The sequence below is a fragment of the Callithrix jacchus genome, chromosome 5 (genome assembly GCF_049354715.1).
Source record: "Callithrix jacchus isolate 240 chromosome 5, calJac240_pri, whole genome shotgun sequence".
NCBI classification, from domain to species: Eukaryota; Metazoa; Chordata; class Mammalia; order Primates; family Cebidae; genus Callithrix; species Callithrix jacchus.
Window position 1 is genome coordinate 34222032 of NC_133506.1, and position 13671 is coordinate 34235702.

General features: G+C 49.3%; 1 protein-coding gene across 1 annotated transcript in view; it reads left to right on the plus strand.

The window, feature by feature from the left end:
• Positions 1-223: 223 nt before the first annotated feature.
• PPP1R16B (protein phosphatase 1 regulatory subunit 16B) overlaps positions 224-13671 on the plus strand; it is a 123926-nt gene continuing 110478 nt past the window's right edge. Inside the window, exon 1 of the mRNA XM_035298618.3 lies at positions 224-324. The gene's annotated coding sequence lies outside the window, so the exon portion shown is untranslated. The remainder of the gene's footprint in view (positions 325-13671) is intronic.

Consider the following 13671-nt stretch of genomic DNA (forward strand, 5'->3'; position numbering starts at 1 on the left):
TGGGAGGAGGGGGCAGCATTAGGAAAGCTATTCCGAAGCCCGGCCGCGTCCAAACCGGTTTCAACTTCCTGCAGCTCAAAAGAGGGGTCCCCACCCGAGAGCGCCGGGACCCTGTCCCGCGCTGCCTCCCAAGCCGGATCGGGTTGAGCGCGCCCACCCCAGTCCCGGGAGCTCAGGCCCCGCCTTGGGGGAGGAGCCGAGAGGCGGCGCGGAGGCTGGCGGCAGAGCAGAGCCGGCTCCGTAGCCGCTCGAGCAGCTGCGTCTCGCGGACCCACAGACAGAGCCGGGGTCGGGAGCCGCCCGGGGCAGGGCTCGGGAGAGCGGGTGAGTTCCCCGGCGGCGCCGCCTCTCTCCTGCGCTCTGCGGCTTCCCGGGGTTGGGGATTAGGATGGGGCGGGGAGGTGGTCCCAGCCTCCAGTCACCTCGCTGGGGCGGGGGCGCTTTGGCCAAGGACCGGGAGCTTAAGATAAATGGGGGTGTGGGGACTCGGGAAAGGCGGATACCGAAAGCGCCGGGTCCGGGAGCCGGGCTGGAGGGAGGACGTTCTCCCCGGGCTCGCGCTTCCTTGATGAGGCCAGGGGAGGGGACGCACTGGCAGGTCGTGGGCTGAGGCCGTCGTGGCCCGATCTTGAGGCGGGGAGGTGGGGTCCTCGGCCGGTTCTGGACTCGTGGGCCGCCGTCTGCCGGGGGTGCAATGCTGGGCGGCGGGAGCCACAGCGGACACCAAACGCGCCCCCGCGCCCACTCTCCTTGCCGGGCATGGGGGTGCCGCCCCCTCGCGTGGCGGCGCTTGGTCCCCGCGGGCAGTGGCAGGGCTCAGAGAGCGCTCCTGCCCGGGCGGGAAAGCTCCCCAGGGCAGGCGCCTCAGCCTGCAGACCCGCCCCGCCTCGGGATCTGGCTGACAGCTCCCGCCAGCCCGGGGAGACCCCGCGCGTGGTACTTCCCCGGGAGGGGCGCGCCCGGCCTCTCCCAGGGTCCCCCGCGTCAGGAGCGGTCCCCTCCGGGCTACTCCCTCTCACCGATTTCAGCCGGGAGGAGCGCCCCCGATCGCCGAGGATGGGCGGAGACTTGCAGCCGCCCCAGAGAGGTCGCCCAGAGGGGTCTCCCCAAGGTCACCCGGAGTGCCCAGGCTGAGCTGCCTGACCGCTCCGCGGAGAGCCGGGAGGGGGAGACGCTCGCTGCCCGCCTCCTTCCCCCATGCAGACTCCCTTCCTCCGCTCCCCTTCCCTGGCCCGGCCTCCGGCTTCACTGGAGATGCTGATGATGCAGCTCCCAGCCCTGGGCGGATAATTGAGCCTGGGAGAGCTTCGAATCTGGCCCTCCCGAGAGCCCAGGGTTGCGCCGCCGTCGCGTGCTGGGCCTGGGTCCCGGTGCTCCCGGGCACCTCAGTAGCGGAGGGAGAGGGACGTGGCTTCATCAGCGCTTCTCGGAACCGAAAACCGAGCTGCCTGCGCGCCCATGTGATTGCATTTCACATAAAGGGCCCCTGTTCTCACTGTCAGAAGCGACCCCCAGCTCTCCGCGGCTCTGGGCACCAGGTGCCGCGTCTGAATCACCCTCTGTGGAGGACTTGGGGCCCGGAGGTACCAGGCGCCCTTTCCGGCAGGGCTCTCCGTGGAAAGGGCCTGCCGATGGCGGCCTCAGTCCGCAGGGGTACTTCCCTGTGTACCCTGCCGTTTCCTGCGGCTGGTGAAGCACCGGAGAAAAACCCTCCATCTAGGAGGCCTCCTCCAAGGCTGGTAATAAAGCTTCTTAGCTCAGCTGGCAACTAGCTGTCTGCTCGTGGGCAAGGCACTTGGCCTCTCGAGCCTCACTTGCCTCTAAGAAACGGGGCTAACAGCCGCCAGGCTGTGGGGAGGTGAGGGAGAGGCTGGGTGCAGCAGAGCGGGAGGATGAACACTCCTTGGCCAATACGCCCCCGGGATTGGCTTTGAGTGGGGCGTGTCTCTCTTAGACAGGTGCAGAAGTGGAGCCCTGGTGGGTGGTTCTGCAGGGGCTGGGGGAGTTTCCACATCTTCCTCCCCCAGCTCTGTCATAAAAAGGCAGCTTGCAGGAGGCCGGTGGGGGCCCGCAAATCTTTCCAGCAGGCTGCCTGCTCACACGGCCCTTCCCACACAAATCTCCCATGCCCTTCTCTCCCACCTGTCACCCAAATCCCATCTTCCTGGCTGAGTCCCCAGGATGCCGAGGACAAGGTGTCAACCAGGCCACCCTGGACCATCAACTCTATACCTACCTGTCTACTGGGGTCTACCTGACAGTGCTCCCCTGCCCTGGAACCTTCCTGGCCCCAGCTTGTCCCAGCTTCTGGAATGTCTTCTTTCAGAAAGACTAGTGATCCTTCCTTCCCCTCTTTTGGTCTCCTGTCACTGTGACACTCATTAGTGGCTCTGTGGTTCTTGTGTCAGGGCCCTGTGCCATCTGTGCTCTCCAGATCATCCATGGCCTGGAAAGACATGGTAGGCCAGGTGCCCACTCAGACTTTGCTCTTTCTGGTAATTGACACTGGAGTGGAGGTTAAATTCTAATCTGTCTGTTAAGTGATTTCAGGAGCTTGAGCCACAGGGCTAAGAGGATGCTGACATAAGAAGATGGTTTTTCCTTAAAGCCAGAACCTTTTTCCTTTCTGCAGAGCCCATTTGACCCCTTTGGACACTAGGCCTATGTGTGATGGCCTGACAGAATCCTCACAACCCCATTTTGCAGTTGGGAAAACTGAGGCTCAGCTCCTCTCAAAACCAGCTCCATGCCCTGAGTGGAGCAACAGAGGCTGCAGCCAGCCTGGTTTAGCAGATGGCAGAAGGCATATCCCTCAATTCAGGTGCTGTGCTTGGATTCTCAGCCCTCGGCCCCCCCCAAACATTCCTTCCCCTCTCCCAGCCTAGCCACCACCCCTCCTGCACCCAGGACACTTGTCATGTTTGTTGAACAGTAGGTACCAACTGGCACTCTTCCAGCAGAGACCAGGAAAACTTTCATTGTCCTGAGTGCATCTTAGCAATTGGGCTTCAAGGAGGGCTTGGGCAAGCCTGCCTTTTGCAGAAAACTATGAGTATGAAGAATGAGGGAGCCAGAGGTCTAACTTAAATTAGGGATCTCCATCTAAAGTCTCTGTGGCTCTGTATACATTACTTAATCTCTCTGAGCCTAGTTTTCTCATTTGTAAAATAGGTATCATAGTAATGCCTACTTTGTGAGATTGTAAGGATTCCATGAGACCATTAACACATAGAAAGCGCTCAGTACTAGGGCTGGGCATGGTGGTTCACACCTGTAATCCCAGCACTTTGGGAGGTCAGGGAGGCAGATCATTTAAGGTCTGGAGTTCAAGACCAACCTAGCCAACATGGTGAAATCCCGTCTCTACTAAAAATACAAAAATTAGCCCAGCATGGTGGCCTATGCTTGTGGTCCTAGCTACTCGGGAGGCTGAGGCACGAGAATCACTGGAAGCCAAGAGAAGGAGGTTGCAATGAACTGAGATCACACCGCTGCACTCCAGGCTGGGTGACAGAGCAAGACACAAAACAAAGAAAAAAACCAAATTGCTCAGTACAGCATCTGGTGTGGGTAGGAATGCAGGAAATGATCATTGTCATCATCACTACTATTTCCTCCTTTGTGTTGGGCTCTCAAATGTCCCACCTTCTCCAGTGCCAGGGTGGGGAGTGAGTTAGACCCTGTCTCTTCTGCCTGTAGCCATCAGGACAGGGAAAGCCTCTCAGCCTGTCTCCTGGGGTGGGGGTGGGGGTTCACTCCTGGGAACTTTGAGTCTAGCACCAGCTTTTCCCCGGGGAGTCTGTGAGCAGCCACTTAGCCTTTCTCAGCTGACTGCCATTTTCCAGGATTCATTGATTCATTCAAAAGACGTTTATTCCATCCCAGCCCTTGTGCTTAGCAAGGGATTTCAAGATGAATGAGGCAGCTCTCAGGGTTCTCCCTCTATCGGGAGAGGCAGGGCTGGAGACAGATAATGAGGACACTGTGGGATAAAGCCTTCAACAGCAGGAAGAGAAAGTGGAGAGCAGATCCACGTGGCTCAGGATGACCTAGGTTTGAATCTTGAAGCTGCCACCTTGTAGCTATTGAGGATGGACAGAAGCCTTGCCTCTCAAGCAGATAAGCCACCTCCCTAGGGTGATGATGTGAGGAGAGAAGTGAGACACTGTGGGTAAAAAACCGAGCTTGGACTGGGTGCAGTGGCTCATGCCTGTAATCCCAGCACTTTGGGAGGCTGAGGTGGGCAGATCGATTGACTCTGGGAGTTCGAGACCAGCCTGGGTAACATGGCAAAATTCCATGTCTACAAAAAATACAAAAAATTAGCCAGGCATAGTGGTGTGCACCTGTAGTCCCAGCTACTTGGGAGGATGAGGTGGGAGAGTCACCTGAACCAGGGAAGTGGAGACTGCTGTGAGCCATAATTGCTTGTGCCTCTGCACTCCACTGGGTGACAGAGTAAGACTTTGTCTTAAAAAAACAAAACCAAAAAACTTAAAAACCTAGCTTGGGCTTTCTAGATATTAATAAGTGCTCACAGATGTTCATTGCTATTATTAGCCTATTATTGCCAATAACAGGTGGGGAAAAGTTGCTGTGGGAGCACATTGAGCCCTTCAGTGGCTGTTTTCCAGTCGGTGGGGTGGCCCTAGTAGAGAGAAGAGTGTGTGCAGAGGAACAGAGGCTTAAAGGTGCTGGGTGTTTTTGGAGAGCAGTGGGAGAAGTTGCTGATGGAGCAGGGTCACCAGACTGTGATGGGGGCAGAAGCAAGGCCAGGGAGGTAGCAGAGGCCATCCTGCCAGGAGCCCTGAAGGATTAAACACTCACTGACCCGAGGCAGTCCCTCTGCACCTTCCTTAGAGGGTGGCCCTCTAGTGAAGGTTTTCCAAGAAACTTCAGGATTAACTTTTCATGGGAGGAAGGGCTGGCCTCTGCTCAACTGTCCTACCTTCACCATCCTTCCCTCTTCATTCCACCCAGGAAGCATGAAGAAGAAGAAGAAGAAGAGGTCCACTCCCTCTTCCTGAGATGCTCTTCCCACCTCTGCACTTGTTTCTCTTTTCCTGGGACTCAGTTTCTCACTTGAAAGAAGAGGATAGAGGTGGAGGGAGCATCGTGACTTCTCACTTATCAATCGTGATATAGTACCAAGTGCATTTCAGGATGCTGGTCACTGTCAAAGGTTTTTACTTGCATCACCATTGAATTCTTATACCAATCTGTTGAAATGAATGCACTTATCCCCCACTGCACAGAGGGAGAAATTGAGGTGCAGAGGATGAGGCAATTTGCTGAAGGGAATGCAGCTTGTAAGTGACAGGAACTCACATCTTGGGAGTGTCTCAAAGTTTCCATGTGCTATCCTGCACCACCTTCTTCACACACTTTGTAAATCTAAGGCTGACTAAAGAATATGTGCCTTTTTTTTTTTTTTTTTGAAGACGGAGTCTCACTGTGTCACCCAGGCTGGAGTACAGTGACACAGTCTTGGTTCACTTAAACCTCTGCCTCCCAGGTTCAAGCGATTCTCCTGCCTCAGCCTCCTGAATGGCAGGGACTACAAGCGTCCACCGCCATGCCCGACTAATTTTTTGTAGTTTAGTAGAGACGGGCTTTCACCGTGTTGCCCAGGCTGATCTCGAACTTCTGAGCTCAGATTATCCACCCGCCTTGGCCTACCAAAGTGCTAGGATTACAGGCATGAACCATACCTGGCCAGAATATCTGGCTTCCTACTCTTTGTGTACCTTTGGGTTCTGGGCAGTAGGCATTTTGGAGATGGCTCACAGTGGGGTGTGCTCTGGGTATCTACTCTGACTTTGGGGAAATTCCGATGTGCAGGTGCTTTGGGGGGAGATGTTCTTGGCATTCTAGAATCTAGAATGGCATTCCATGACCCACAAATGTGGGTTATGCCTTGATGCAGGCAATGTGCAGCTTGATTGATGTGGCAGATGGTGGCTGAGCCCCGTGGTGGCCCCAGGAAGGAATGAATCTTTTAGGATGCCTGGACAGTGCATCACATGACCACAGACCTTCCCTGTTTCAGAGGATAACCAAACAAAGGCTTACATTTCCTTTTCCAAGGGGGCAAAGTTTGGGGACAGGCTTCAAATCCTGGCTTTGCCTTCCACTGGCTTTGGGGCCTTCGGGAATTTTTTCACTTTCTGGAACTTTAATTTCTTCATCTGGAAATAAAGATGAAGAAGTAAGTTGCTATTTTTAACATCTTCAATACGTTGCTAAATAGTGACTAACAAACACAATTCTGAATTGTCATAAGGATTTGTAATCATATGTAAAATGCTTGGCTTCCAAGCTGTAGATAATATTGATATAATATCCAGCAGATTTTTCTCTACAGTACTTATTGTAATTGTGATTATATAATTATATGTGAGCATTACTCTTTTAGTCTTCTGTCTCATCCAATAGACCTCAGGTTTTCAACTTGGGGCAGTTTGGCCCTCCCCAGGGGATATTTGGCAATGTCTAGAACATTTGTGGTTGTTACAACTTTGTGGGGGATAGTGGGAAAGAGGAGCTACTGACATAGAGCGAGTAGAGACCAGGGATGCTGCTGAATATTCTATAGTGCACAGCACAGCACCCCCCAGCAAAAAACTATCTGATCCAAAATATCAATAGTGCTGAGGTTGAGAAAGACTACGCTGGACTATGAGCCCCATAAGGTCAGTGACTGTGTCTAATTCATTCAGCTGTGTGTATCCAGTTGGCCAGTGTGATCAGCATGATGTCCAGCACACGGGAGACAATCAATATGCATTAAAGGAATGAATGAGGACTTGGAAGGCCTTATGTCCCCTGGAGTCCCAGGGGTTTGGCTTGTGGAACATTTGAATAGGCAGAAGAGATTCAGATGAACTTGAATGATGAACAGCCATTGGCAACTCAGGCCAAAGACATTCAGACCAAGCTCTCTGTTTTCCTTCCCAAGCAGGTGCTTGGGGGCCCAGATTATCTGAATTGTTCCTGCCATCACCACTGCATTTGCTCATGTGGATATGGGACCTGTCTTTATCTGGAAAGTAGGCTGGGGCAGGGGAGCCTAGGTGCTGTCAGCTGGGCCCTTGGGATTTGCCAAGCTGGGGCACAGCTGCTGTCAGCTTCCTGTTTTGTCCCTTTCTGGTGGAATGAAGGAAACCCACTGAATGGCTGTTTTCCACTGACATTTTCAGCAATGTGATAGGCCTTGGATTAATGAGGTCAAGCTGCAGTGTGAAATCTGCCTGATAACTTGAAGCTTGGCCAACAGGAAGACACTGCTTGTTTTCTTTGGGTTGTTTGATGTCCCTGCATGGCTTTAGGCAGGAAAGCAGGGGTCTCAATTCTGTACAAAAGAAGAGAGTGTTTTATGCCCTGGAATTATAGAGGCCAGAGGTGTCTCTTTCAATTTACTGGGAAGGTTTATTTTATTGTGGACTTAGAAATAAATAACTCATTAAAGTGAAGATTTACCTGGAGCCTTAGGCTGGCTGCTAAGTGTGAGTCTGGGCTTTTGAAAGGACTGTGCTGTTTTTCTGGGTCTCCATAGGAGTTTGAAGGAGAAGACTGGCCCCAAAGGGTGTTTGGGCAGGCTAGATGTGCCCACTGGTTAGAACTTACTTGGATAGGGAGAAGGGGTCTAGGGGTCTAAGTTTGTATGCTGCAAACTTGCACACAGATCCCCTCTGGGTTCCTGCTAAAATGCAGAAACTGATTCAGTTGGGCTGGGTATGGAGTTTTCTGCATTTCTACCAAGCTCCCAGGGGTGTCATGCTGCTGGACTGTGAACTGCACTTTGAGAAGCAGGGGTGTGGGGTACCCCAAGTCTCCAGGTAAGGGTTCCCTGGTGCAACACAGCACAAAAGCAAACGCAGTGTGTTGTGCCTGTTCGCACAACCATATGCTGTGCTGGCTGCCTTGCCGAGTCACAGATGTTTACTGTGCCCCTTCTCTGTGTGCCCAGGCCTGGGACCAGACTTGACAAAGAGGATACTTGGTCTCAAGTAGCAACTCAGACAGCCAGAACAAGGTGTGATGAGCTTCAAGTACTTCCAGGAACATGGTGTTCCAGGGTCATCTGTTCACCTGGGGTTTGTGAAAAGTGCGAATGCCTGGGCCCTAGCTCAGTCCACCTGTGTTAGAATTGGCCAAGGTAGGGCCCTGAAAGTGTATTTTTTCAAAGTGTGCCAGATAATTCTGATTCACAGCCAGACTGATGGAAGGGAAGGTGGGAGGAAGAACTGCCAGTACATGCAGGTTAATTGCTCAGCAGGACCTATGTAAGGTTGTAGAGTTGTGTATTGCTGATGGGCACAATGGCACTCGGCTAAAGGAGAGGCTGAAATCTAGCCTGTGATCCACTTGCCTAGCTCTGCACCCTGCAGGGTTGCATCTGCTTAGAGGGAAGGCTACCTTTTTCTTAATATTCATCATAATCACTTGGTACTTATTATGAGCCAGGTGCGGTCTATTTAACTCCTTTAGTTCTCCTAACAATTTTAAGGAGTAACATTATTATTATCATTATTATTTTTTTTTTTTGAGACAGTCTCGCTCTGTGACCCAGGCTGGAGTTCAGTGGTGTGACCCCAGGTCACTGCAACCTCTGCCTCCCTGGTTCCAGTGATTCTCCTGCCTTAGTTTACCGAGTAGCTGAGATTACAGGTGCCGGCCACCACACCTGGCTATGTTTCATATTTTTAGTAGAGATGGGGTTTTGCCCAGCAGGGCTGGTCTCGCACTCCTGACTTCAGGTGATCTGCCTGCCTCGGCCTCCCAAAGTGTTGAGATTACAGACGTGAGCCACTGCGTCCAGCCAGGAGTGACTTTATTGCTACTCTGATTTTGCTGCTTGGGAAAGTGAAGCACAGAGAGGTTCAATGACTTGCTCAAGGTCACATAGCCAGTAAATGGCAAAGTCAGGATTTGATTTCAGGACATCCAGCTTCAAATCCTTGCACTGAATCATTATACTCTAAGCACTGAATCATTACACTCTCTGGCCCTTTCTTTGCATAAAAATGCAGTCTTCTCTTTATGGAGCTGTCGCTACTCTGAGGGAGTGCTTTTTTCTTGTCCTTCCCTCAGAGGAGGGAGGGCTAGCAATGACCTTGGTTGGCTTTAGAGTCAGGTATGGGTTTGATTCCTACCTCCAACACCTACTACAACCTTGAGTAAGTTACTTGCATCTATTTGCTGAGCCACAATTTCCCCATGTGTAAAATATGAATAATAAGAGTGTAAGATAAATTGATATGATTAGGCATTTGGTCTCTGCTTGGCAGGTAGAAGGTACCTGATACATGCCAACTATTCTTATGGCATTATTATTATTAGAATTAGCCCCTAGGAGTATTCGGGGGCTGGGTAAATAGGTGAGCAGAGCACTGTGTCATTATGTCCCCAGGAGCTGGGTTATTCATTTTGTTCACTAGCTTATTTATGGCCATGGCTTACCTGGGCATCCCTAGTCTCTGCTTCTTGGGCCTGGAGTCTGTGCCAACCTGGTGAGTTCTCAGAATGTCTTAGTTCAGACTCTCAATCAGAACTGGCTTTATTTCCTTGTATCCAAAGACAAGTAAAAGGTACTCATTTTGGCCAGGTGTGGTGGCTCAAGCCTGTAATCCCAGCACTTTGGGAGGCCGAGGCGGGTGGATCACGAGGTCAAAAGATTGAGACCATCCTGGTCAACAAGGTGAAACCCCGTCTCTACTAAAAATACAAAAAATTAGCTGAGTATGGTGGCACGTGCCTGTAATTCCACCTACTCAGGAGGCTGAGGCAGGAGAATTGCCTGAACCCAGGAGGCGGAGGTCACAGTGAGCCAAGATCACACCATTGCACTCCAGCCTGGGTAACAAGAGCGAAACTCTGTCTCAAAAAAAAGAAAAAAGGTACTCATTTTGACACTTATTCTCTTTAGGGCCCTTGGCCCTTTTTGGTGAGTTTCTCTGTCTCTTGTTTTCTTTGTGGAACTATTGCTGTTGCTGGCTCTCCCATGGACTGGACAGGGAGGAAATGTTTCCTTATAAACATTGCCAATTACCTTATAAAAATATAGGGAAGACTTTCACCAAAATGTCATTCTTTTTTTTCTTTTATATATAAACTTAAGCTTTTGTTTTCCTATTGCTGTATGTTATGCTTTTTAAGTATAAAAGGAATATAAGTGTATCATAAGTAAAATTTCCCCATCTTCACAGCCACTCATCTCTTTTCCCCAGAATAAATCTATGAATGTTTTATGTATTGTTCCATCAATTTCATATGCATATACAAACCCATATTCATTTACATGTCTATTCATTTTCTTTTTAGCACAACTCTACAAAACTCTTCTGAGAGCTTCTTTTTCAGTTAATTTATCTGAGCATATGCCAACATACAGATATACCTGGGTCTTTAAGGCTACCTGATGGTCCAGTGATAAAAATTTCCCATCATTTATTTTGTAGTTTCTTGATGATGGCTAAGATTGTTTCCAGTTTTTTTCCTCCTGTAAATGTATAATGTTGCAATATCCTTGTTTGAACAGTGTTTATTTCTGTATCCTCTATACACTGATGATTTTATTCATAAGGAAAATTCCTGGCAGTTTGAACTATGATAGACATTGCACAGCTGTTCTCCAAAGAGGCTGAACCAATTTCTGTTTCCTCAACAGTGTGTGACTGTTTCCCCCATCTATTCTCCAGCACTGAAGATTAAGTATCTTTCATTTTTGTCAGTCTGTTAGATACAAAACAGAACATTCCTGCATCAGGTTCTGCAGTAATTTTTAGATTTTATGACCTGGACTGTGCCTATATAATGATTATCAAATATTCAGGAACTACATTACATTCTACCTGGCCTTATGCTTGGAATTAGAGACAAAATTAAATGAAACCAGCCATTGCCCTCAGGTTGATCCCATCTCCTGGAGTTGGCAGACAAATGAACAAATAAAATGAGAGCAAAACAGTATGGTTCACATTGTGCTAGAGAAATGCATACGCTTAGCTAACTTTTGTTCGATAAATTCTATATTTGTGAATATCACAAATGAATTCATAAAATACTGTATGCACCATGTCCCAGGGTGGTGAGGAGGCTTGAAATTCTCAAAAGAAAACAACTTGATTAGAAGCAAAAAATAATGGAGCTTATCCTTAGTGGGGACAGCAGAAGAGATGGGAAGTTAGGAAGGGGTGAGTAATTTTAAAATAGTCTCTTTGGTAGTTTCCATGTTTACAAATAGGGTTTCTTTGATGGAGCCTTTGGGGACATCCAGCTGAGTTTGTAGCTGGCACTGATTACCAATCACTTAAACCTGGGCAGATCTGTACATTTCCAGAAAGAGTGGGAGCAAGGGAGCAGGAGGCTGGCTTTAAAAATCAGCAACCTTGAACCTCATAGAGGTTGGTTGTGGGTGGCATAAATAGGCTGTTCACTGCAGGGGTTACAAGCAGGTGTGCTCCGAACAGGCCTGTGGTAGAGTGGGTACACAGAGTGGTTTTCAATCAATGAGTGAGCATCAAACATCTGTCTATGTCTTGTAAAGGGGCCACTTGCTCAAAAAGAATAGGTCCATGTAGGAAGGGGTATGATCATCTGGTCAACCCACCTGGAGGGAACCAAGCCTTAGCTATATATTTTCTTTCTTTTGAGACAGAGTTTTATTCTTGTTGCCCAGGCTGGAGTGCAATGGCGTGATCTTGGCTCACCACAACCTCTGCCTCCTGGGTTCAAGTGATTCTCCTGCCTCAGCCTCCTGAGTAGCTGGGATTACAGGCATGTGCCACCACACCCGGCTAATTTTGTATTTTTAGTAGAGGTGGGGTTTCTCCATGTTGGTCAGGTTGGTCTTCAACTTCTTACTAGGGGTGATCCTCCTGCCTCAGCATCCCAAAGTGCTGAGAATCACTTGAACCTGGGAGCCAGAGGTTGTGGTGAACTGAGATCACACCACTGCACTCCAGCCTGGGTGACAAGATCAAAACTCCAGCTCAAAAAAAAAAAAAAAGACATTGAGACAACAGTGTCTAAATGAGACAAGGCAAGTGCTGAACATGGTGCCTGGAAAGCCCTTAAGAGATGACAGCTCTTTTCATTTTAGGATTTGAGTAACCTCTCAAAGAACAGGAGGAGTTTGTCAGGTGGAGAAAAAGAAGGGTATTGCCACACATAAAATAGCATGTGTGAAGGTGAGGAGGTGAGTGTGGTATAGTGAAAATTGCAAGGGCTTTGTAGCAGATAAATCTTGGTTCAAATCCCAGCCCTGACACTTCCTAGTTGTGACTTTGGGCATGTCAAGAGGAGCCTCCTTTTACTAATATATCCAGTGGGGGGTAATGCCACCTGTTTCTAAGACTCATTGCAGGGTTTAAAGTCAACTTATGCATAGTATGTAGCACATAATAGCGTCACAGCAAATGGTGAATACCACTGGGGAGGTGTGAATCCATCAGTCCTGTTCCGTGCAGCTAGAAAATTGGGTATTTAATGACTTGTGGGTAGGGAGGGAAGTTAGGATGGCTAAAGAGAGAAAGCTAAAATGTCAAGGTCCAGATATTGGACTGTTTAGGCTGAAAGCTTGAGACTGGACAGCATAGGCAGTGGGAGCCATCCAATGCTTCCCTCCAGGGGAAAAACAGGATCAGACTTGGTTTAAGGGCAAAAACTTCACCAGTGGGTGGGTTGGGAGGTAAGCGATGGAGGCAAGGAAAACACCTTGGGAACTGCTGCATTCAACATTCTCGCCTTGGCAATTTACAGCCCAGATTAGCATACCAAAGGCTCAGTTAACTCCTGCAGTGAAGTGCTATCTGGACTGGCAGTTAGGGCCTTGGTTGAGTGCATAGGCTTCACTGATTGTCCTTTTTATTTTTGAGACATGCTCTCACTCTGTTGACCAGGCTAGAGTGCAGTGATCTGCGATCATGCGGTAGTGCAAGTACAGTTCACCGTAGCCTCAACCTCCTGGGCTTAGGCAATCCTCTCACCTCAGCCTCCTAAATTGCTGAGACTATTGGTGGGAGCCACCATACCCAGCTAATTTTTTAATGTTTTGTACAGAGGAAGTCTCACTGGCTACTCTCAAACTACTGAGCTCAAGCCATCCTCCCGCCTCGGCCTCCCCAAGTGCTGGGATTCAGGCATGAACCATTGTACCTGACCCTTTGTAATTCTTGAAAGAAAAAGGAAAAAAAAAAAAAAAAGCATGGGCTTCAGTGTCAAAGCCAATCTGGATTTGAATCCCAGCCCTGTTGGTTACTGGACATTGGGCAGTCACTGAGCTTAGTTTACCCTTCTATAAAATAAGGATTAATAGTACCTTTCTCATAGGCTTGCTGTGAGGATTACATGAGATAGGATGGCTAGCTAAAACATGTTGCTTACCTCTAGGAATGCAGTGAGTATTCGATAAAAGTTGATAATTGTAATGAAATATATTACTAGCTGGGTATGGTGGTAGCTATAATCCCAGCTGCTTAGGAGGCTGAGGCGGGAGGATCGTTTGAACCCAGGAGTTTGAGAGCAGCCTGGACAGTCAACTGAAACCCTATCTCAAAAAAAGATAAAATAAAATAAAAAGAAATATATTACTTATTTGACTATAGAAGACTTTATTCATGTAACACCTATTAACATCCTCTGGCACTACCAGTGTTCTACAAAAAACAT